The sequence below is a fragment of the Pinus tabuliformis genome, chromosome Q (assembly GCF_031772625.1).
Source record: "Pinus tabuliformis cultivar Carrire ecotype Pingquan chromosome Q, CPIR1, whole genome shotgun sequence".
NCBI classification, from domain to species: Eukaryota; Viridiplantae; Streptophyta; class Pinopsida; order Pinales; family Pinaceae; genus Pinus; species Pinus tabuliformis.
In genome coordinates this window covers 968,890,254-968,913,952 of record NC_142296.1, presented here as the reverse complement: position 1 = coordinate 968,913,952, position 23,699 = coordinate 968,890,254, and the positions used below count along the sequence as shown (strand labels likewise).

The 23,699-nt window shown below is 37.5% G+C and overlaps 1 pseudogene; it reads right to left on the bottom strand.

Annotated features, from left to right (window-relative positions):
- Positions 1–793: 793 nt before the first annotated feature.
- Positions 794–1,560, bottom strand: LOC149222711 (V-type proton ATPase subunit F pseudogene; annotated as a pseudogene).
- Between the last annotated feature and the right edge of the window lie 22,139 nt (positions 1,561–23,699).

Sequence of the window (23,699 nt, the reverse complement as noted above, 5' to 3'; positions counted from 1 at the left end):
TGTTTAAGTGTCAACTGAATGGCTGCATGATTTCAACGTGCTAATGGGACATCCCCTTGAACTTTAGGAATGATCCATTTATTTTTCATTACATCATATATGCTCAAGCAATCTTCTTTGACAATTCCAGCATCACCTTTCCCGATAGAATACCATATGCTCCAACAGTAGTCAAGGAATTCAATGCTTAAACTTCCCAAGGAATAATGCTTTGAAAATTGTAGCATATTGTCTGGTTCTAAATGGGGAAAAAGAGTTTCCTTCAGTTTCCCTGGTTTCTCTACCATATTTAAAAAAATTGAAGTTGATTTCAATGCTTCTGATCATCAAAATTCATTGGTGTGCTATCTTTATCAATAGCACACTTCTTCCTGCAGTTACCAGATTTGCATTCTTTTACTTTGGCTTTGAGATTAGCATTGTAGTGTTATTTTAAGGTTTCTGTCAAACAAACATACTTTCTCTAGCTTCATACTTTTTAAATACTTTATTTGTTCTTATGAAACAAGCATTAGCTTGAATTTTGCCAACTATAAATATGCTACTATTACCTTCGTGTTTTGAAGTTGAAAATGTTGCTGCTTGATTGGATAAAAAACATTGAGAAGAATTATTTGTAATCAGAAACATTCACAGCTGAGGTACTCATGAATATTTAACCATCAGACAAACTATAAAGTGATGCCATGCACAACATTTAACTGCATGTATCACTAGACTCTGTAAAGATGTAGACTGTAAACAAAAATATCATACGTTCATCCAAGGAGTTGAACAAAATCCGTACATAATCCGTACATAATCCGAAATAAAATTACTTGCATAAAGATTATCCTCATTCCAAACCAAAATGTTATTCCCAACATAATTTTGGATAGATTACAACATGAAAAGCACAATCATCTGGCCAACTATTAATGTAATCCAGTTCATGTAAATTGGGAATCTCATTATTACCAATGTAATAGGTGTAAAACTAGAAAGAATATGTCCCTCAAACACCAAATTCACCAATTGAAAAGAGCTCAACGCCTAGCCGACTCTTGATGAATCACTGGAGAACAAATACCTCACTCGTGATAAAATTGAATCATGTGCAGGGTCATATGGATGATCTTTTGAAAGGATCTCTAGAATTGCTGGCACTGGTTTATTGTAGCTATCAACAAGAAAACGAATCATGTTTGCGACATACTGACTGATTAGCACAATAGCAACATCATCCTTTGTCGTAAATTCCTTAAAGGCATCTTCAATAGCTTTTACTGTGGTCTTTGAATCTACAATGAGGTAATTAGTCTCCTACGCAGATCTACATTTCCAACTCCAGCAAGCAAAAAGGCCTGTCACAGTATCCTCATCAGCAATCATAGCAATGATTGCAGAATTAGAGGATGAAATTGTAGCTTTTCCAGCCATTGCAGAAAAAACTCAAGCCAGCTCAAATGTAAATCTTCTCCTCTGGTAATATTATACAATTGCAAACAAAGCTGGAATACTAACCTGGAAACCTGATCTGGTATCGCCAAGCTACTGCTCGCCCAATTGACTCAATCCTTTACGCAAGATTTTGCTAACATGAGAAAGAGCACTACAACAAAACATCTTCTGTTTGTGAGTTCACCAGAGTTTAATTCAACGCTAAACTATGATTTAGTTCTTGATTTTCTTGTCTGACTATACAACACTCGGTAGAGACTAAGTGGATGTTACAATGCAATCTAGTTGGTGCTTATGTGCTTTCACTATAAGTTAACTGTTTGCTGCAGTATATAATTAGGTATTTGAAAATTAATTTTGTAGTACATTTCAATGCAGTGAGGGAATTTACCATGTATAGCTCTTGAAGTGTACCTTGAAGCATCTGTTAGTTCTATTGAAAATTTGTTTGGGTATAGTAGCTTGTGCTCATATTTTGGCCTTTTAGATTTTTTCCATGCACTTTCCATGAGAACCATTACAATCTATTAAGTGAAGTTAGACAACCCGAAAATGTTTAAATTGAGTAGGCATGCAACCAATCTTGTAATAGTACACAATGAGCATCTGTTGGTAATTTAAAGTTTAAACACTACAAACTTTGTTTTCTTATTACAGAGATAGAATTATGTTGCTTGAAAAAGACAATTCCTCTGCTTATTTGGAATTAGTTAAAAACATGTTCTGAGATTTGCCCATTAGTGATCTCAGCAATTAGCTCTCTCAAATTGTTAACAAGATCATTTCATGACATTCAAAATTATTTCCAAAACAAAGCATATACATGACAGGTTGAGATCTTAAGATAATTGAGATATAGAGGTTCATTTTACATGGATTGTTGTTCTTTTATCCTATAGCAACATACAGTCGGTCCTATAATCATAATCTTTTCCTCAATAGTGACTTGAAACTTATAGCATCATTACACATGCATATGTTCCTTTACATTATTTTGAGTATTTTGAAGTTTTGACCAGATGGAAGTGCATTTGAACATATTTGAATTACTATGTGCTTTGTCATAGATTCTAAAATCCTTTCTCTTTTCCTATTTCCTTTAACTCCATACTGCAGATTTTTAAATTTTAACTTTTCGCTCTACATATTTGCCTTGGTGTGACTGCTTAGATAAATGGAATAGATTAGACATATTTCCTGTTATGCATGAGGATATTTGCTCCTGTCTATAAGTCTCTCCTTGCCTTGGTTATTGATTCATGTCCTTGTAAATTCAATCTCTCTTGGCCTTGAGCAAGATTAACTTCAGCAGAGAATTTGTAGAATAACTCCCGGAAGTGCCTTTGCATTTCTCTTTCTAAAAACAAAAAGTTCATCCCATGCCCCTATGAAGCCTAGAAGTAGTTTCTTGTTGGTCTCGGATGGATTTGGCTTCTAGAAGCCCCTGAGTCGCAAAAGCGTCCACTGGGATATTTTGAGAAGGCTCCAAAGCCACATTGAAGTTTGAAATTGAAAACCGAAACTTTAGCAGAAGCTTCAACTTTCCAACAATATCTAAAAGAAACTACCTTTTTTTTAATCTGTTATATGTAAAAGAAACTGAAATATTTAACCTAGCCTCACTTCTTAAAAGGAAAATAGAAACAGTAGAAACTGTCAACAGTGGAGTTTCCTTCCTTGAGTGATGTTTTTGGTTGCTTACTATAGATGTCTTACTCAATTTTTTATTTTTTTACCTTGGTGGACCATGACCATTTCCATTTCCTTCTGATGCTTCCAGATTCTTATTTCTTGGAAACACATTGCTCTGTTCCTAATATTATGCCAATAGGTGAGGCTTAGCAAGCTGCAACCAGTTTGTTATTTAATATTTGATCTATAATTTACGTTGTTAGGGTTTTCAATTTCATTTTTATTTTTAGAGGAAAGCATAGACTTTCGTTTGGAAAATGGACCGCGCATATCCGTGGCTAGAAAATTGTGGCAAACTGACTATTTTTAAAAGATAGCAATATTACCATAGAAACTAATAAAGCTCTTTAAAACGCATTTTTAGAGGTGTCTTAAAAGTAGTGTAGGCTTTATTTTTGGTAGGATCTTGATACAGATATTTATCATTAGTCGTTTTTCTCGGGGGTTAATTATGGTGTCTGTGGGCTATTTGATCTCTGGACCTTTGTACTTTCTTGATAGGTACTAATGTGTCTGGCCTTTCACCTTCATACTTTCTTGATCGGTATTGATTACTGCCCGTCTGTATATATCAAAATGTTTCCAATATCTATGGTTATGTAATTGCAGTGTGGCAATGAAATTTTGATGGATTTATAGTTTTATGATAAGGTCATGCACTATTCAGTGCTAATCCTGTTCAGTGTACTTCTGTCTTTTCCTCCTCGATTATTGTTCCCTTATTAGGAGGTCTATTTCATTTTGAAATGAAGGATGGCTTGAGCCAATGCATTTTACATAAGGTAGTTATCAACTTCTTAGGCATTAAGGATATTAATATGCTTCGAGGGCATAAAGTACAAGAGCTGTGAAATTTTCTTTCGATTCACTACATGTAGTGTTCCATGAAACATGCCATAAGAGCATGCACTACAAGTATAGTTTCTTTGACTTAGCTGCCAGGACCGAGGGGGAATCTACACTAATGAAAATGCTCATGATTTACCTGGCTACATTTCACTTTAGTAAGGCAGAACATACTGAGAAAAGATTAAAAGTTTACAATGAGAAGTTGGATAGAAATTGGAGTTTAATAAGGGATGCTGGGGCTGCACGAGATTTGTCAATATAGTATGGGTTTATTATGGAAACTGTTAGGTTTTCTTTAATATCCCTGTCTATTTTATTTAATATGTTATCTTTTGTTTTTGTCACTGTTGAGTATAATGTTACATGAGGTTTCGTGATATAATCGTAGGAGGATATGACCTCTCTACACTGCTATACAACTGCTTTGTGTAACAACTAATAAAGTTGAATAATAAAGAAGATCATTTCAATGGCCTAAAGGGTATGATAACATTAGATTAAAGAAGAGAATCCATAATAAAAATGAGCAATTCAAGGACGACAAGTTATTATATTGGAAGAATAGTAGCAACATTTCAAGTGCAACATGCTTTAAATTGAGACTAAGGGAAAAATAAATTGTATCTATGAATATATGGTAGGAGGAAGTAAAGGATGTTTATGTCAAGAAGAAAATTCTCTTAATGATATTGATGATTGAACCGAGCAACATGATTGGTAAGGTCAAAGTGATGGCCTATATAAGTGTCATTATAGGAAGTTCTAAGCACTTGTAATCGGTGAGAAATGACAAATGATAAACTAGGAAAGTGTTCCGAGAATGATAATTGTTTAACTTTAAAAAAAAAAAAAAAAACACATGATGTAGACTAATGAGGAAACATTGAGCATGAAGTGTAGGAAGAAATATTGTTGGAAATATAGTTGGGAATTCTATAATGAGACTTTGATAAGGATTACATATAAATTGGCAAAAGAAGTGAGATTCAACTAATAAAGGGTGCAATTGAATAAATTTCACTCACGAGGGGATTGATCATATATTGTTACCTCATACAAAACAACTTATTAGTGTGCGTCATTAGTATTGAAAGAAGTCATGGTCAAAATACAATGGGCATATCAAATCCTTCATAGATGATAATGATGGTGGTGGTTCCAATCATTTCAAAGTCTAAACTGAATAATTAATGAGTGAAAATTAAAGTGGAAGAATCCCTATTCCAACTTGAACATGGGTGAATCTACGATAATAGAGATCAAGTGGAAACTTGATGAGAAAAGCAAATCTTTTTTGGATGAACAATGAAAATTATGCAACTAATGAATAAATCATGAGGGGGCAACAAGCCCTCATGCAGGTAGATTAAGCATAAAATAAGACTTAAATAGGGATGACCTCTTGTATGTGCGCTATTTGGTTAAGAAAAATATGTATAGTGATCATGGAATTTTAACTTGATATTGATGATTTAAATGATTATACAAATGGTAATATCTTAACAATGAATTTCACCAGAATTTCCTTGGGGAAGGAAGAAAATATGACGAGAGATTAAGACTCAAGATGATGAGGCTCATGTGAAATTTAACAATGTATTTAGATAATTATACCTATGGGGTAAATGGTCAACTTCTTAGTTGAAAGAAGTGGAAATGATTATTGAAAAACTAATTGGTGTCTTGATGAAAACATCACACTAATAACATTGATGAGATAACATAAATCCTAGATGGATGTTGAATAATCTTAGTTCATAGTTGAATGTTTGTAAAGTAAATGAAATTCATTTTTCTAATGAATCATGATAAGAATGCTTATAGAGTATTATTCTATATTTGATAAGTATTGAGATGTTTCTCATATTGATGATGTTTCATAATATGATGGTATGAGGGTGATCATGCCCACGTGGTTCATATTTATATACTGGTTACAATAGTGATGATGTATACTTATGATGAGGCATTATGATGTTATGTCAAGGTAAATTGACATATTCATTTACTACGTGATGATAGGTATTTAATGTTGAAAACTCATGATGGATATGATATGCATAACGTGGCATAGGAATTATGATGCTATAATATGAGGTTTATTGACATGTGGTTCATTTATTATGTGAAGTCATGATATATTTTTATTGCAAATATGTTGATGTTATAACTTATGATGGTATTTCATGAGGTGAAGCATGTGATACTTCCGTAAAAATTTATGACATGCATGAGCATGTAGTTCGTTATTATTCATAATGTTACGATTAACAATGATGAATGTTACATGATGACATGCAAGACTTGGCATGTGGATTATTTTCTATGATACTATGATGGTATAGCTAATGCATTGGTTGCATGTTGAGGTGTGATGATTCACAGGACTCCACAAATGGGCCAAGAGGGCCGGTTTATTTGATGATCTTGTGCGAGCCCATACGCACGAGGGAGAATAAGTAACACCATATGGGCTGGGGACAAACTCAATCAACACTACATATGCCAGTGGTTCCTTTGTCTTGTGTACAGCTCTTGATGGATAGCTCTTGAAGAGCTATGAGACCATCTTGAGGAGGCCAAGTGCCTGATGTTCTAGGCTTGGTGCCTGTTATTGGATTGGGATGCCGAAGTCTGGAAGGGATGTAAAGGACTTCGATGCCTGGAGCTGTGCGCCTTAGTAGTTGTGGAGGGAGTGGGCCAGCCTTGCCAGATGCCCGGGGTCATTGAGTACCGGACCGGATGCCTGCCTTGGGGCAGATGAGGTCTGAGTCAGGCGCAAGCCTTGGGGCCAGCCTTGGACTAGGATACAGACCGGGTCAGGCTTAGCCTGGTGCCGAAAGTGGGAAAAAGGACAGAGATTCCTTGAGATTTCCCGGGGTGTAGGGGACTTTCGATGCCTGCTGGTTATACTAATTCAGCAGAGGGTGTTGGCAACAGGAAGTAAATAAAATAATAAATAATAAATAATAAATCACTTAATGATAAATAATAAAAATAATAAATCATAAATAATAAATGATATTTAAAAATATATAAGAAAATAAATAAAAATAATAAAAATAAAAATAGTAATAACTATACTAAAACTCTAAATCAGAATAAATAGAAATAAAACAAGAAAACTATCAAAAAGAAGGAAATAAAACAAGAAAGCTAAAAATCAAAAGAAAAGTAAAGAAATAAAACAAGAAAGCTAAAAATCAAAAGAAAGTTGCATGTAGACACATGGAGTGTGTGCATGTGGTTCCCCTTCCAATGTTGTTCTATTTAATAGATGGTGAGGAAGATGAGAGGCATTCTTGCATTCCATCTTTCCGCGATTATGTCTTTCATTCTCTTGGGAGAATGGTATACTAAGATCTAGGAGTCACTGGCAGTAGTATGTTGATTGAGGGCTCGGGGGTGGCCAGTTGTAGCAAGACGTTGCACAATTGAGCGTACGGTTGGGTGGAGAATCGTCCCCAAAACCTTGTTGCGGTAAGCCTACTTCTATGACAGGTAAGCACTATTCTTAGTTGAAATTACTGTTAATTAGAAAAGTTAATTAGATATTTATTCTTTGACTGTTACATAAAAGGATCAGTTTCTGAAGTAATTTCAGGTGGAAGTGAAACAAAAGCAGCTGTAGAAGCTTGAAATCTTCGTCTTAAAGAGGAAACTCTCACCAGTCTCTCTGGATCTAACAATGGAGAATAAAGATGAGGATCTAAGTGAGACTTGGTGTGCTTTCGTGAAGCCAGATTTGTTTTGTGGAATCGCCAGGTGAAATACTTTAACCCAGTAACATTTTATTCACCAGTAAAAGGGATACCTAATCATTGTCCTAGGGAAAGATAATTCAAAAAATTTCATTCCCCGGAAACGATGCCAATATAATGTTGTAACTATGTAGACAATTCTAGGTTAAGGAATTGTGCCAGGGAATCTAAAATGTTTTGTTTTAATTTTGATTTTTGGATGACCAATGATTTAAACTATTAAACAAGTGCATACTATTAGTTATTTATGATATACTAAAAGGGCTGACTCTTCACCTTTAACATAATTTATCTTTGAAAATATGTGTGAAGTTTAACTTAAGAAAATATATCATTCAAACAGATTATTTAACTAGTCATATACAAATGATGCGTGTAAAATCCTTTTACAACCAAAACAAAATATATTTAAATCTTAAAGGGAAGTGACACTTAAAAGATGTAGAGGATATAATTAAAACAAAAAGTTCCAATTAACTAATCTATGTAATTCAATATAACTTCATAGGGGTTTTTAGATAGATTAAAATTCAATTTTAACTTACCCAGATTTCCCATTAATTTCTAACATATGCAGAAATAAACAAAATGAAGATATAAGTAAAAATATAAGTACTCACAAGAATGCAAGTTGTTTCAATGTGAATCCAAAATCATTCTATTAATCTCAGAAAAACTTAAGAGGAATACAATTCTACTTACTAGTTTATTACAAGGGTCCAACCCTTCATACTTCGAGCTACAAAGTATTTATAAAATTGTCTTCAAAATATCTCGATTTAAAAATCAAGATTTCTTTAAGTGCAAGGATTTGTTGTTCTGTAATCTTCTTCTTTAGCATTTGGAACCCTATCTTAGATTCAGTAGTCCACCGAAATGGCTATTGATCCTTCTTAATTATATCCAAAATTAGTGCGTTCATTTTGCTAAAGTTCCTGATGAATTTCCTGTAAAATATTGCCAAACCATGAAAAATTTTGACTTCAAAAATATTTTTGCGATAGGGCCATTTTACACTAGCCTTTACCTTTCTTGGATCCATCTTTAACCCTTCTCTGGAGATGAAAAATCCTAAATATACAAGTTTTGGCCTTAAAAATGAAAATTTCTTCAAATTTATAAGTAACTTTTCCTATTGTAATCTCTCCAAGACATACCTTAAACGTCACATATGTTCCTCCTTTGGTTGACTGTAAACTAAGATGTCATCTGGATGAATAATTACAAACTTTCCTATGAATTCCTTTAATACTTCATTCATCAGCCTCATGAATGTACTAGGTGCATTAGATGATCCAAATGGCATGACGATCCATTCATATAGTCATTCACTAGTTTTAAAGGCAGTTGTCAACTCATCTCCCTCTCTGATTCTGATTTGATGATATCCACTTTTCAAATAAATTTCTGAAAATAAACTAGCACCACTCAAACAATCCAACAAATCATCAATGCGTGACAAAGGAAAATGATACTTGATTGTGATTTTATTCAAATCTTTGTAGTTTGTACACATGTGCCATCTACCATCCTTCTTTGGAATCAACACTTTAGGCACTCTGCATGGACTAAGACTTTCTCGAATTAGGCCTTTATCTAATAGCTCCTACACTTGTTTCCTAACTTCCTCATTCTCCTTAGGTGTCATGCAATAAGCAACTTTTTTAGGAAAAAATGTTCTTGGTATTAGATCAATATGATGATTGATACTCCTTATTGGTGGTAGTTCACTTGGTAAATCATCCACAACAATGTCATGGTTTTCCTCCAACAATTCTTAAACTATAAAGGTAGATAAAAAATAGTAGTGGAAGTAAGAACTATTCTAGGTTTGCAAATAATAAATGTTTTTACCTCCTTTGTCTTTATCTATTATAAAAACTCTTTGCCGCTCATCACCAAAGCTCTATAATCACTCGTTTTATAAGTCACTTCTTCTTGTAATGGAAGAAAGGTATGATTGATTACACCCTTCTGAAACTTATAAGTATTTTTATTGCCATCATGTACAAATCCCCTGTCAAACTATCATGGTATACCAAGAAAAATATGACATACTTTCATCAACATCACATCTCACGGGATCTTATACTTGTAGTTGCTAATATGAAGTTTTATCTCATGCTGCTCATTCACCAAAATTTGATATCCTTTCTTCAAATTCAATTTTTCCACAACCTATGTAGACACCAGGTTGACAGTGTTGCCACTATAAATCACCATTTTACAACACTTTCCTTGAATTTTGCAAACGATTCAGAATAAGGCTCTCCTTTGGATTGACACAATAGTTTATTTTTCCTACTTAATATGTAGAAATTAATTGTAGATTTAAAATTACCTATGTAATTTACTAAAACATAAGACTCAAATCTACTCTAGTCATCTCTGTGGAAATCAATTCATGATCGAGAACACATATCAAAAACATGTATCATGATTCAACACATGTACACACAGATTTATCTAGGGTAAAGAAACTGCTCAAAACCCCTTCCTATCTGTATTGCATTAATCAAAGAATCTTGATGAATACAACATGATTTCTCAAGCTTGAGCACAACCCACACCTATATCTTCTATCCTATGCTTGATTGATTGAACCTGGCCAACATTTAGCCAAATTTCCTAGCCTCCGAGCTCCTATTTCCTTTCATTGTTTGATGAGGAATTAGCCTCTATTAATTAGGGAAATTCCTCATTGAGAATTGCACAATTCCATTAAGCCCTTCTCTAACTGTATGCACCACATGTACAATTTGGAAAATTCTACAACTGATAGTACATTGCCCTTGAGCTCCAATCTCAACTAGGTAACTAGAATTTAATTCATGCATGGGTTAATTTAGGTTGATTGATCAGTTAACTAGTTAAACATTGAAGATCCACCCCATTCTAGACCTTCCACTAATTTCTCCAAAAGTTGGAAATAGTTTAACTGACCTTAACTTAATTTAATTTAATTAAATCGTTACAACTAGATTTAACTAAACCTAAGCTTTTAAAATATAGAAATAATTGTACACAAGTCAAGTTCGTCCCACAACTCGAATTAACTAAGCTAACTAAGTGATAACAACTCATTTAACTCATTCAAGTTGTCTAGTGATGTGGAATTTCAATTTTCTCCTAATTTAATTCAAGGGAAAATTAAATTAGGAATTTCTTGTTGCATTTTCAATACTCCCTCTCTCAACAAGAAAGAGATTATTAGATACCCCAATTCTACCTCTACAGAGCTCAAATTTCCCTCTTGAAAAATCCTTTGTCAAAATATCTACATCTTGTTCCTCTGTAGGAATGTATTCCAACAACATGATCCAACTCTGCACACAATCTCATAGATGGTGATTGATCCAGATCATGGGGGGACACCCCCAAGATCTAAAAAATTGTAATGCCAAAAGAAAAAAGGAGAACACATAATAAATAAAACCACAAAAAAATGTTTTTTTGTTAAAACAAAGAATAATTGTAGAAACTACATTGTGGTGGACAATTTCTCGTTTACAAAATGCCACTTGTTACTTATAGCCCTTTTTGGTTACAATACCACAGGTAAATTCCATGGGTCGGTAAATACCATGGGTGAACGAATACCATGAGTGGATGTTACATATAGTACCATGGGTAAATTCCATGAGTCGATAAATACCATGGAGGATGAATACCAAGGGTGGATGCCACTTACAATATCATGGGAAAATATCATGGATGAATGAATACCATGGGTCGATGCCACTTACAATACTATGGGTAAATTCCATGGGTGGATAAATACCATGGGTGGATGCCACTGACAATACCATGGGAAAATTCCATGGGTAGATGAATACCATGGATGGATGTAATTTTCCATTTAGATTATTCCTCCCTTCTTATGAAGCAATGGTCCCCATTGTGTGAAGTTCCCTCCTACGAATCCTTTGTTGAATATGAAGAGCCACTGAAGAGAAGGATTTGGTGTGGTTAACCCATAACCATGATGAATGAAGATCTAAGGATAGAGATACCCTATAATGCTTGTGACCAATTGTGATAATAACAGTGTGCGACCTAGAAAATGGAATTCGATGAAGCGTGGGTTTGTGGATGACCCGTAATCATGAAAAATGAAGATTTGAAGATACATATGCCCTGTAATGCTTGTGAACTACTGTGATACTAACAATGTGCGGCCAAGTAAATGGACTTCAATGACAATGGTTTTGTGTGGTTGACCCATAACCTTGGGTTTTTTGGTGACCCACAATCGTGATGATTTTTAGTGTGCTTGGTAAAAGCATGATGGCTTCTGTGGTAGATTTTCCTATCCAATGAGATGTTGTAAAGACTTTTTTCACATTATAGTCCTCTTGCTGCAACTTTGTTGATAAATTCTGCTATAGGTCATGAAATCAAATTCTGTCAAAGCCCCATTTGAGGCATTGAAAATATATTTATATTGATATAAGACACTTAAATTTTGATGATCCATGGAGTAGGAAAATAATTCTAGAGACACATGGTACGTGCGGCCACACAACATTCCAGATGTGTAACTTCAATTGCTCATATCTCTCAAACTTGGAAACTAAATCAAATTCTGCAAAAAACTCATTTGATATAATAGAAAATAATTTCAAATAAGATATTATGAACCTTCTATAATGCTTTGTGGAGGTTGTATCACTTGCATGGAATTTGCTGCAAAATTTTGAAATTGAAAGATGCTTCAAAACCTCATTCCCATGGAGTCGTAACCTGAATCTGATTCCATTGATCCAGATCCTGGGGGGAACCCCAAGATCTAAAAAATTGAAATTCTAGAATAAAATAGGAGAACGCCTAGTAAATAAAACCACATTTTTTTAATTAAAACAAAGAATAATGGTAAAAACTACATTGTGGTGGACAATATGTCCTTTTACAAAATGCGACTTATTACTTATAGCCTTTTTTTGTTACAATACAACTGGTAAATTACATGGGTGGGTAAATACCATGGGTGAATGAATACAATGGGTGGATGTCACTTACAATACCATGGGTAAATTCCATGAGTGGATGAATACCATGGGAGGATGAATATCAAGGGTGGATGCCACTTACAATACCATGGTTGAATGAATACCATGGGTGGATTCCACTTACAATACCATGGGTAAATTCCATGGGTGGATAAATACCATGGGTTGATGAATACCATGGGTGGATGCCACTCATAATACCATGGATAAATTCCATGGGTGGATGCCATTTTCCATTCGGATCATTGATACTGGATGTCAATATGCTTGGATTGATCATGAAAAACTGGATTCTCAAAGAGTTTGATACAAATATGATTGTCACTGTAAATCACAGTAGGATCCATTATCTGACCAAATAACCCAGCAATAATCTTCCTCATCTAGATAACCTCACAAGATGCTTGAATGGAGGTCATGTACTCTACTTATGTTGAGTTGAGTGCAACTGATCTCTTCTTCCTACTGTACCAAGAAACCACTGCCGACCTAACATTAAAAATTCCTCCTGAAGTGCTCTTCCAATCTGATAGAATTCCCACCCAATTTGCATCTGTGAATACTTGCATCTTCACTCCCTCTGTGTGTCTATATGAAAGACCAAACTGAGTAGTGCCTATGAGGTATCTCACCACATTATTTGCCACCTTCCAATATAGTTTGATTAGATTAAGCATTGCTAGAGTAAGCTGGTTAAATTTATAACACGTGTAGTCATGTGTTCACCAAATACATAAGTGAACCCACAAGCTTCCTGTAAATAATAGCCTCCACTTCCTCGCCTGAAGTGGCATCCTCCTTCCTGCCTGCTAGAGGAGTGGCCATGGGTTTACTACTTTCCATGCGTATCTCGTTGGCATACTTGTAGTGAGTGAAACAGTTCCCCATCTCCTTTCCATACTTCCAAACTGAGGAAATAATGCATGAGTCCCATGTCCTTCATCTCGAATTCTCTCACAAGATCCTATTTGAAAGATTTGATCAACTTCTCGACACCAGTTAAAATCAAATCATTGATATATAATACTATAATCAACAATTTACCTTCAACAACAATAATCAATGTAAACTTTGAAACGTGAACTGACACTGTTACCCGTTTTGTAGAGATAGCAAAAAAGTGACTTGATTTTGAAAAGGGGTGATGCAGAACACGTTTTTTTTAGAGCATAGTTTTTGGCACTTTAATTTTTTTATGTACATTACGTTTTAGAATGGTAGTGATTTTCATGTTGATTTGAAAAAGTGGGTATTCTGCATCAGACCCTTTTTTTAAAAGACCTATTTTTTGGCTTTAAATTTTCTAATGTATAAAATGTGAATAATTATTTTGTAAATTTGATAATTTTTGAAGTGGTCGTTTTCTTCATTTTTTTTTTTTTAGTAGTGAGGTTTTTATTGTTTTGCATTTTTATATTAGAAGGTCGATATTTTGAATTTTCAATATTCTACATATTTATACATCCTTAATTAATTTTTCAATCCACATGAAATAATTTTCTAAAAAACAATATTTTTTAACAATGGACATAAAAATAACTATTTTTAACATAAATATAACCAAAAAAACTACACGTTTTGATAATTTTTGGCTAAAATTGACATGTCAAAATCACAATTTTTATATGAAAATTTTAACTAAAAATGGTTAAATAATAGTTTTTTTTTATGAATTTCATGTCAAAAAAATAATAATAATCATTTTTTTTCAAAAAATAATGATTAACTTAAAAATCAATGCGAAAATCACATATTACAAATATTGAATGCATAACAACCCTAATTTAGTGTTTATTCTTCCCATAAAATGTCAAAGTCAAAACATTGCAAAGCTTGATTTCCAAGCATAGCTTAAATTTAATCAACAATGTCACGTAATCCAAACTCTTTGTCCTCTAGAGTTTCATCATTCTCTTATTCCACAATATTTTCTGCTTTCTTTTGCTCATCTTCCTCTTCTAATGGATCTTTGATGTCTGCGAATTTGCCAACATCTGTCTTTCCAAACATTCCATGTAATGGTGGTTGGGGTTCCTTTGCCTTTTTTGCCACACGTGATTCACTAAAATCTCCTTTCTTCAACCCAATTTCTTGCATTGCATTTGGAAGAAATTGAAGAGCATTAATTTTTTGCTTAATGAAATTGCACTGTACTGGATCGTTTTCAATTGCAATGCAATTTCTTCCTTTTTGAAGGCAACATGATAATGTTGTACCTAATTATTAAGCACAAAAGAAATAATGAACTAAATTAGTACAATGACATATTAATTCAAAAATAACATATTGAAATTCAATTCCATATAATAAAACTTACCTGAGCCAGAAAATAAATCCAGAACCCAATCTCTTTCATTTGAACATATGTCTATAAGATAGTTAATCAATAATTGTAGTTTTTTATAAATGTTAACTATGTCTCCTTTTGCTTTTTTGTCTTCATATGTTAGTTTTCTCACAACAACATCATAAGTCAGTATTTGGCTATGACTCTTTCCGTCTACCCGATTAAAAATCATAGACATATGGCTATCATCTTTTGCCCAACTATCAATATGAATGAACTCACAATCATTTACGAATTGTTGATCTTCATTGTTAAGAAGATTTGACTTTTGCCTGTAACATGAAATAGTAAAAGTTCAATTAACTTGTACATAAATGAATTTTTCAACATTAATCAAATATAAATTTTAAACGTCTTACCATGTAAGCTGCATCCTTGAATTTTTTTCCCCTTGAAGCTTGACAATATCATTGCCAATTGTGTGTCTGAATGAAATGTCACAATCTCCATAATGGTGATGACGTGACTTCTACAAATCCCGCAACCACTTTACTAAGAGCTTGATAAGGGTCACTATCATAGTCAATGTTTGGAATATTGAAACCATAGGGAATATCTGCAATGACTAGGGCATAATCCCTTCTAGGTATGATTTTAGGAATGTCTTCACAGTCGCATTGTATTACTTGATATTGAATGGTGTCTAACCCATTCCAAATGAAATGATTAAGAGTTGGATCAAGTTCAACATTCTTAATACGTTGCTTCCTCAGTATTTTGATCTTTATTTTTTCAATAAAGGGTATGAAACTATCTGGCGCTCCATTATCATCCTTCCTCATCTTTTATAAAATAAACAAATATATGTGTAAGTTATAAATTAAAAATAGTACACAGATGAATAAAAATGAATGTATAAATCAAGATACCTTTTTAAATGCAAAATAAAAAACTTTTAATGTTGATGTAGAATTTGAATCTGGATAGTTGCGTACAACATCATCCCAACTATCTTCATTCAACAATCTAACCATTTGTTCTTGAATTTTCATGTAAACTTTGTGACTGCATAGATAAAGTAACAAAAAGTTAATATAATGATTTGTATAACAAATACTACCAAGAACAACATGTTTTATTTAAAAGATAAATATAATCTAGAAATAAATAAAAATAATTCAACAAACTTACTTTTGAAATTCTTCAGACATTTCCTCCAATGATAATTCCCTTGACTTCACACGAGATAATATTGTTTTGACAATTTTTTCATCTTTCACTCTTTGCATCGCCCTCCAAGGTGTGATAGTCATATCATCTAGAAGCTGCTTCATTTCAGGAGTTGATTTATTGTTGCTACATATCAATGGCTTAGACTTTTTGACCCTCTGGTTTTTAATGTCAATGTCTTCTCACATGCTAAAAATCTCATCAATCAACTTCCAAACATCTCTAGTTCTAAATGAAAATTGGAAAATGTTGTCAACACCTCTAAATAAATCACTATTTTTGTTGCCTTTTTCGCCTTTTGAATTGGTTTTCTCTTCAATTTTATAGCCTATTTCCATACAACATTCCTTTCGGAAATCAGCAGTATCATTTATCTTATCCCCACCACATTTTTCTTGAAATTCACTATGAATAAATCTAACCCTTTGGATGAAAGTCATAGACATCCTATATTCATTATTTGAATTATGATCCCATGCCACTAACTTTTCTTATGTATCTAATAAACCAGCATAAATGATACATTTCATTGTTTCAAAACGTGGGTTATTAGGATATTCCTCCATCGTCTTTGAGCTTCTACAGAATGGTTCCCCCAAGCACATAATAATTGTATTCAAAACATTTTGACTTATAAAATGCTTATTTGTTGGGAACTTGAAGTGGATCAACAAGAAGCACATAACTAACCACATGAGCATATGGATTGTACCTCATCAATGTCTTCAAGTTGTGAACATGCAGATGATGTGGCTTTCTGACTTTATATTGACATTGTCCTTCACTTGCCTTATAGGTTTGTCTGACATTAAGCTGAAATGTACGACCACCATTAATTAAGTTTCTCTTTGTCAAATTCTGTCGAATGGCATTTTGTTTTGTTTTGATAATGCCATCATCTAAATCAGCGCCTGGTGTAATGATTTCTCTACTTTCTTTTGAAGTTTCACTGGGTTCTTGACTGCTAGTAATGACTACATCAAAATCTTCAACTTTACTTTTCTTCGTCATAACATTCTCAACAGATCTATTTTTGGGCATTTTTACTTTTGGTCTTTTACGGCTCTTTTTAGTTCCAATGTCATCTTCAGTAATGGCAACATATGCTTCACTGTCAGTTTCAACTTCGTCGTCTCCAAAAGTAATTTGTTTACCCTTGTTAGGTTTATCCACTAGAGGCCTTTTTTTCTGATTCTTTGGATGTAGTTTTGTAGCGTCATCAATTACTACATTTTGCTTGTTTTCCATATCTTCTTCTGACACTGAGTAAAAACTGCTTACAACTTTCATGATATCATGCTCTATGAAATGAATGCCTCCCAACCTAATTGAACAACTTTCAACAAAATTATGCCAGACAAAATATCATATGTCAATAAAACCAAAGTTAAAAAAATATAACGAGACACTTTCAAGAATGCAAAATACAAATATAAATAACAATACTTACGATGTTTTGTGTCATTTCATTTACGATTTGTTTACACAACTTTGTAGATACCTCTCTCGTGTCATACAATGAATATGATAGTCGATATTTAATCCTTTCATGTGACTCGGGAGCTTTTGTAAGTATGTAAACAACTTCAGTGTCCGGTACCGAACACATCTCTATGATTCTTCCCATCACTTCAAAAATTCCATTATCATTCGGTATATCAATACATAGATATATATTCACATTTGTGCTTTCTTTTTCTTTCACATACTAGATTCTTGATGGAAATTTCACCTCTTTTGAATTCTTCCAGTCTGAAATCTTCTTATCACTTGAGCCACTTGAAAGATTTGTAGTCATGAGCTTAAGTGGAGTTCGTTCACCAATGTTTCTTGAAGATGCACCTTTAAGAGTCTTTGGTCCAGAAAGATTCACAGAAATTTTCTTTGATGCCATTTTCCTCAAAAATAGAAACACATAATATAGTAAATAACAAAAACATATTAACTTAAATTAACAACAAAAAACTATCATAAATTTCTTATTTGTATAATCAAAATCGCCCAGCCACCCCTAATGCGAGGGCAGGAGGTCGGGTGAAGGACCACTGGATGGGGTGGGCAACCGGGCGGGTGAGGGCGGGCAGGGTCGGTGGGCGGGCCAGGTGGGTGTGGGCGAGAGGGGTGCGCGTGTGTGGGCGGGCGGGCGATGGGTGGGGGCAAGTGTGCTGGGGGGGTGTCAGCCCCCAACCTCCCCATCCTCATCCTCACTCGGCGCCCTTCCACCCCCACGCCGACCATATTCACTTACACCCTCACCCCCTCCTAACCAACCCTCCCCCTCACTTGCCCCCCCACACCTTTCTCCACCTCCCACTAACCCACACTCCCTTCCCCCTACCGCTCCCCCTAACCCACACTGCTCTCCCGTCCCCTCCCCTCGCCCAACTAACCCCGCCCACCGTTCCCCTCTCCCTCCCTCGCCCCCTTCACCACCCTCTTCTCCCATATCTCCCCTTCCCCCCCACTCTCCCCTAACCCCCCCCCCCGCGGCCTTTCCTCCCCTTCTCACGCCTCCCATCCCCTCCCCTCACGCCTCCCCTCGCCCCCCTCTCTCCGCTAACCCACCCTCTCTCCCCTAACCCACCATCCCATACACCCCCCCCCTCTCATGCCTCCCCTCCCCCCCTCTCTCCCCTAACCGCCCCACCCTCCCCCTCCCCTCCCCTCCACTCTGCTCCCCCCACCCACGGCCCGTGCCCCCTCCGCCCAAGGCCCGCGCCCGTGCCCCCGCCTCCCCGCCCGACTGGTGGCGGGCGATTCCCGGAATCGCCCGGCCATCAGTCGAGCCCCCTCCTCTCACGCCTCCCCTCCCCCCCCTCTCTCCCCTAACCGCCACACCCTCCCCTTCCCCTTCCCTCCCCTCCCCACCGTCCCCCCTTCCCCTCGCCTCCCCTCCCCTCCTCTCCCCTCCACCCACCCACCCCCGCCCCGCCCACTGCCCACAGGCCTCTCCTTTCGCCCCCCGCCCACGGGCCTCCCCCTCCGCCCTCGCCCATCGGCCTCCCCCTCTGCCCACCGCCCACGGCCCCCACCCCGCCTCCCGCCCACCGCCCCCACCTTGCCCCTCGCCCCCGCCCACGGCCTCCACCCCCCGTCCACGGCCCGCCTCCCTGCCTGATTGGTGGCAGGCGATTCCCGGAATCGCTCGGCCACCAGTTGGGCGGGTGGTCGGGCGATTCCGGGAATCGCCCACTACCAGTGGGGCGGGGAGGGCCGCTGGGGTGGTGCTCCCTCCCCGCCCGACTGGTAGTGAGGAGGACCGCTGGGGTGGCGCGCCCTCCCTACTCGACTGGTGGCGAGTGATTCCCGATCCGGGTGGCTGGGCGATTTCGGGAATCGCCAGCCACTAGTCAGGCAGGGAGGGCTGCTGGGGTGGCGCGGCCCTCCCCGCCTGACTGGTGACGGACGATTCCCGGAATCACTCGACCACCCACCCGATTGGTGGCAGGTGATTCCAGTCAGGCGGGGAGGCGAGCCGTGGACAGGGGGCAGAGGCGGAGGCCGTGGGCAGGGGGCGGAGGCTGTGGGCGGGGGCGGTGAGCGGTGGGCGGGGCGGGGCTGGTGAGCGGTGGGTGGGGGCGGAGGGGGAGGCCCGTCAGCGGGGGCGGGTAGGGAGATGCCCGTGGGCGGGGGGAGGGGAGCGGAGGGTGGGGTGGCTAGGGGGTGGAGGGTGGGGCGGGTAAGGGCGTGGGGAGGGGGAGAGGGGGGGGGTGAGGGGGGAGGGAGGCATGAGGGGAAGGGGAGGGAGGGGAGGTGAGGGGGGAAGGAGGCGTGAGGGGAAGGGGAGGGGGAGAGGAGGGTGGAGAGGCGTGGGGGGAGGAGGAGTGGGTGAGGGGAAGGTGGGGTGGGGAGAGTGGGTTAGGGGGAGCAGGAGAAGGGCGAGTGAGGGGGAGGGTTGGTTAGGAGGAGGGGAGGTGAGGGGGAGAGTGTGCAGGTTAGGGGGGTGGGTGAGGGTTCGATGTGGAGGGGGGGTTTAGGGGCAGGGGTGCGGGGTGTGGATGAAGGGGGTGAGGGTGTCGGGAAGGGGGGAAGGTGATAGGGGGCGAGTCGGGTTGCGACACCCAGCCCGGCAGCTCACTCGCCCACCGCGGGGATTGGGCGATTCTGAGAATTGCCCAACCCCCACGACAGACAGACAAGCCGCGGCCCCCAGCCCGGCAGCTCGCTCGCCCACTGCAGGGGTTGGGCGATTCTGAAAATTGCCCAACCCCCACGAAAAACGGGAAGGTGATAGGGGGCGAGTCGTGCTGCGACGCCCAGCCCGGCAGCTCGCCCACCCACTGCGGGGGTTGGGCGATTCTGAGAATTTCCCAACCCCCAGGACAGATGGGCGAGCTGCGGCCCCCAGCCTGGAAGCACCCCCACGACAGACGGGAAGGTGATAGGGGGCGAGTCGGGCTGCGACGCCCAGCCCGGCAGCTCGCCCGCCCACCACGGGGGTTGGGCGATTCTGAGAATTGCCCAACCCCCACGACAGACAGGCGAACCGCGCCCCCCCCCACCCTAACACCCCACTCGCTTGCCCAACCTCCCCGCCCACCCTGCGACACCACAACGGCCCACCCACGGCTATTGGGCAATTGAGTTTGATCGGGCCCACCATGCTCACGATGGACGAAATTGTTATTTTGGCTCAGAAAAAATATTAATTTAAAATATATATATATATATATATCTTTATTAAAATAATTTAATATGAAAATTTTCAAGGAAAAAAATTTAATTTATCTTTCAATTGCGAGAATTTTTCGTTGAATATGTTGTAGATAGCAATGTAGCGAGAATTTTTCGTTGAATATGTTGTAGATAGCATTGTAGCTGCTCCACAAATTCACAAGTCTTTCAACGAACTTTAGAAAACCTGGATGTAATGTGAGTAATAGTGATAATGAAATTTAATATATAAGTAAAATTAAGGAGATGTTTTACAGTTAATGTGAGGTAATTTGTTTTAAAATATTATAAAGCGAATATTGTAGAATTGTTTTACAATGGGTTGAATGTGGGATTAATTGATTTTAGAATATATTATAAAAATTAAAAAAATCAATTGTTTAGTAAATATTATATACTTTAACTATTAAAATAATTAATGTAGAAGTTGTAGTTTACAATTTTAATCTTAATGATTTATTCTATAAAAAAAATTAGTTTACATTTTTCAATAAATTGTAGAATAAAATCATGAAAGTAAATAAATCTAACAAACTTTTTGGAGGGAAATATTTTCGCGAAACTTTTTGGAGGGAAAATTTCATGCTTTAAGCTACATAATATCTTTAGGAGACTTTCTATTTGTATCATTCAACATCTTCTATTTGAAAGGGATGGATTGTTCTGATAGTGAAGTTTCGATTTATACACCATCAACATCTTCATCGCGTAACAACTCTATTCATATTGATGAATATAGCGGGAATTCTGCTACTATGAATAGAAAGTCAATTCTTCCACTTAGTCCTGATTCTAAGGACTATGAGAGCAACACTGATGAAAGAGGGGATGGAGAATTTCGAATAAATAAAGAGTCACATATTCCACTTAGTCCTAATTCTAAGGACTATGAAAGCAGCAATGATGAAGAGCATGATGGTGAAGTTCAAAATAATGGAGTGTCACGATGTCCACTTAGTCCCAATTCTGAGGGCTATGAGGGCAGCAGCTTGGAAGAGCATGATGGTGAAGTTCAAAAGAATGGAGTGTCACGGTGTTCACTTAGTCCTAATTCTGAGGGCTATGAAAGCAGCAGTTTTGAAGAGCATGATGCCGAATTTCAAAAGAATGGAGTGTCACGGTGTCCACTTAGTCCTAATTTTAAGGACTATGAGAGCAGCAGTGATGAAGAGCGTGATAATGATTTTCAAAAGAATGGAGTGTCAAAGTGTCTAATTAGTCCTAATTCTAAGGACTATGAGAGAAATGGTGATGAAGAGCATGATGATGAATTTCAAAAGTATGGAGTGTCACGGTGTCCAGTTAGTCCTAATTCTAAGGACTATGAGAGCAGTAGCGATGAAGAGCGGGATGGATTTCAAAAGATTGGAGTGTCACGGTGCCCACTTAGTCCTAATTCTAAGGACTATGAGAGCAATAGTCATGAAGAGCGTGATGATGAATTTCAAAAGAATGGAGTGTCACAGTGTCCTCTTAGTCTTAATTCTAAGGACTATGAGAGCAGCAGTGATGAAGGACAAGATGATGCACTTAGTCCTAATTCTAATGAGTATAAAGGTAGCAGTGACAAAGGACAGGATGTAGCATCTTCAATAAGTAAACAGTCACATTTTCGACGTAGTCCTAATTCTATGGACTATGAGAGTAGCACTGATAATGCACATGAGGAAGAATATCCATTAAACATCGAGTCAAATTTTCCATTCAGTCTGAATTCTAAGGACTATGACAGTAGCACTGAAGAAGGGGAAGATGAAGAATATCCTCCAAGTCAATATTTGAAAAGCAGAGCTGATCATAGTGTGGATAACATTCCTCTTAATGATGATGAAAATCCTTATACAAATGATGATCCAATGATGGAGATTTTGCCAAGAAATATTGTATCGAGGAGTAGGAGCAGACCTTTTTGTATCAATGCAAGTTGTTCTAGTTATACAAGGGGTAGAGTAGAATATCTGACGAGAAGAAGTTCTATCAGCGCTTTCATTTCAAGTGAATGTTGCCAAAAAGATTGCTTGAAACATATGGATTTCAAATTTGCATTATAAAACAAGAAGAGATATTTGTCAATGAATAAAAGCATGCAAAATTCATATTTAGTTGGGTGCATGCAATCTACATTGTCAGGTTATGATTATCATATTAGGACTTTATTTATCTGTAGAAAAGCTTTCAAAATGTTTCATTTGATTGGGAATTTCGTCTCTCGAGAATTCAAGAAAACTTGGAAAAGGATCCCACATTTTATTCAGAAGTACGTCATAAAAGATAGTTTGGGCCATTATCAAATACTACAATGCCTTGGATGAAAGATTTCTTTTCAAAGCATGGAGAGTGTATGCCAAATAGAGAGACAATACATATTCCAGATAATTTTTCAAGATGAGAAATCTACAACTTATACAAAGAATATGCAGAAGCTGCTGAGGGACATGGCAGGTTTATTACATATCAATATTTTGTGAAAGTATGGAAGAAAGAATTCAACAATGTTCGTATTCCTAAGAAGACAAGGATGGGGATTTGCAGTACATGTGCTTCTCTTAAATCAAAAAGGGACAAATGTGAAGGGTCAGAAAGAGGTAAGCATTCATAACTTTAACTTTTAAAATTGTAAGTCATCAACTATAAAAACATATTTCTTAATGAATTTCTTTTATGTTGTGTAGATTTAATTGTCAAAGAACTTCAAGAGCATCGCGAACAACAAACAAACAAAAAGAAGAATTTGTACAAGCATTGAAAGAAGTGTTA